The 2,972-nt window shown below is 36.8% G+C and overlaps 1 long non-coding RNA gene across 1 annotated transcript; it reads left to right on the top strand.

The window, feature by feature from the left end:
• The first annotated feature begins 58 nt into the window (after window positions 1-58).
• LOC113209902 (uncharacterized) lies at window positions 59-2,336 on the top strand. Its single transcript, XR_008012316.1, has 4 exons — window positions 59-1,735; window positions 1,821-1,917; window positions 2,002-2,091; window positions 2,209-2,336. It is a non-coding gene; the product is annotated as an uncharacterized LOC113209902 (long non-coding RNA).
• The last annotated feature ends 636 nt before the right edge of the window (window positions 2,337-2,972 follow it).

Below are 2,972 nucleotides of genomic sequence, written 5' to 3'. Positions count from 1 at the left end.
GTAAGTGGCAAATAGGAGGTTAGGTGGAAAGTAACTTAGAATAAGTGGCGAGCCGTCCTGCCAAACGCGGTCAATTGGCATGCAGAAATCCAAAAAAATCAAAAAAAAATCAAACAAAACAGCAGGAGAGAAATTATGAGAAGAACTATTGTGTATATAGAATATGTATAACTATATTTAAAAAAAAAGTTCATTTTTATAGTTTTAAATATATTAGCCATAAACCATGTTTATGTTTTGCTTTCAGCCCTGTAATAATTTTAGTCTTTGCATTGTTATTATGTTTTGTTTTAAAATGTTACTGCATTTGGTTGGTTTCTCTAAATGTTAGCCGTTCTGAGATCTTTTACCTTGGCAAAGCCGCTAACTTTTACGGAACTTAGTGGTGTTAAAATTGAGCTACTTTTGCATTGCTCACAGACATATAAACGGTTTTGCATGAATTCTTATAGTAAAAGATTGTTCTCTATTTGTCTTTATCTTCACCAAAGAAACATTTCATGATACTTATGTGTAAATTAGTAAAAATCCTATTGTTTCATGATAGATATTTTGAGTCGGATAAGTTTTTAGATTAGCCGCTGTAATAAATTAGAAGGCAGCTAGAATATGCTGCAAGCTTTAAAAGCAATCGGTCAGATCAAGGAGACTGGATTTAAAGAAAATGGTTGACAGAGTGAGCTCTTATTTGTTTCATTTTATAATGTCTCCTGAAACTGAAAACTTACTGAGTTGATAGATCATATTTGAAGCTTGCAATATACTGTTGCTACCTTCTTATATTTCAGTTTCTGATCTAATACCTCAATATATACAAAAGTATTATGAAATGATACGTGGGTCAGATAAAGACAGAGAGGAAACAATGCTTTACTATTGGAATTCATGCAAAACCATTTACAGATCCAGGAACAATACAAAGTGTAACATATTTAACATCACCAAGTTCCGTAAAAGCCAGCGGCTTTGGCAAGGTAATGGATTCTTGAACGGTTACTACTAAGAGATATGACACTCTATGACATGCCAACTAAATACTGAGACATTTACAACTGGAGTATAATAAATTTAGGACTCAAACATATAAGGGTAGAGAGGAATTACAAGTCAACAAGTCAAATAGTCAACAACTCACTTGTCTACTTTGGCCTGTGGGCTTGGGGATTGTGGCATATTATGGGCTAGTCCCAAGTTAAAAATATGGTGTGAAAATAATGCATAATGCATAAACATAGCGGCACCACACTAACATTTCAGTTGACGCCTCCTGAACGTTTGATCATAATCAACTTCAAAATCTATTATCTGAATTTCAAATTTGGCACAGAATTAGTGCTACCAACAGATATACTTAAAATTTTAACTTCAACTTTCCAGTAAAAGTTTAAAGTAACAAACATAGTGAATTTATTCACTTATTTCCGGGAAAAACAACTTGAACTTTCGTCTTCCATCTGAGGTTTTCTGTAGACTGAATTGACAATTAAAGTATTGAAGGTAGAAGGGTGGCTGTTTTGCGGTGTTCGTCAACTGTTGATGTCAACATAACCTCTAAAGGTAACACGAGTTAGTTTGAGCCGGTTTGTGGGCCTAGACTGTATGTGTGTCAATTTTTAAACTTTTCAATGTATTCATGTGAGAAACTACTGATTAATCAGTGTGGAGTCGTTAGCATAAGTGACGGAGTGCGAAATGCAGTTAAAATGTAGACGATTTGTGGACTTTTTAATCTCATGTAAGTATACTTTGTACATGCATCTCTTTCTCACCACCAAGTGCAAATGCTTGATTGTTATACTTAAATGTTTTCTTCTTTGCAGGATCGTGCGACCCTGGTATTTGTTTATACATTAACTCTTGTGGAAATCTCCCTGATTTATTCCTATTGAGAAATAAATGTGGACTAGTTAATGCCAGGTAAAATTTTCTTAACCCGTACATTATGTCTCACAATAACTTTCAGAACAGAACACCAATATTGAACTCTTTTTATTTTTGCAGGACTAAACTGGAGGTGAACATGCTATTATTGCCATGTACTAAAGTATCACTTACCCACCAAAACAATCTATTGGAGAATACTTTTCACAGGTAAGAACAGTTTTCAAACTGTAAACTGATCGTGGAACGGATATTGTTTGTTGAGTGTTTGGTTATTTCTTTTCATAATATCTCCATGCTATGCTAATACATTTATTTCTTTTCCAGGATTTGAGCAATACTGCAGTGTTTCAAAGAAGTTAATGAGAAGAGTGTGCGCAAGTCTATTTTCTACAGTTCTTGGCAAACGCAATTGTGCTATTGCATCATTAGAAAAATAAATATTGTTTACCGAACTCTTGCAGACAATTAAGTGATAACCTGTTTCGTTTTCACTTGCCATCAACGTTCTATATAAATTGCTCGTGAAACAGTTAGAATGCATAATTTGTGAGTGAATATGTAGTCAAAATTAACAAGTGAGTTTTAAAATGTGAATTAATGTCAAGTAAATATCAGTCAAAAGAGTACAGTCAATAACTAAATTTGATACATGACATAAATTTGTATTTTAAATCCCATCACTTGTTTTTGACTTAATATTTTCAATCTCACCACCGACACACCACCTAACTGCCACCCGGGCTCCCGGGCGTCACCCGGACGAACCACCTACTTGCCAGCTCGATGCCACCTAAACGTGCCACCTCGTGCGCTTAAGCGGCCAATTTCACTTAAATGCCACCTTGATGCCACCTCCTTCCCACTTGGCCCACCCCGTTGCCAGCTTGCTGCCACCTCGCCACCTAGTTGCCACCTCGTTGCCACTTGGGGCTGCCACTTCGCCACTTAAAAACCACCTCTTTTCCACCTTACTGCCACCTTGCCACTTACTATTTTTCCCAGGGCGGGCTGTCCTCATCGGCTGCGTCACGAGGCCAAACTGTACCCCAGCGACGGACCCTCGACTGACTTCCACTCCCTCCGGCACG

The sequence above is a fragment of the Frankliniella occidentalis genome, unplaced genomic scaffold, assembly GCF_000697945.3.
Source record: "Frankliniella occidentalis isolate FOCC.00 unplaced genomic scaffold, Focc_3.1 Scaffold5744, whole genome shotgun sequence".
NCBI classification, from domain to species: Eukaryota; Metazoa; Arthropoda; class Insecta; order Thysanoptera; family Thripidae; genus Frankliniella; species Frankliniella occidentalis.
The sequence above is the reverse complement of the archived record's forward strand: the minus strand, read 5'-3'. Positions and strand labels throughout refer to the sequence as shown.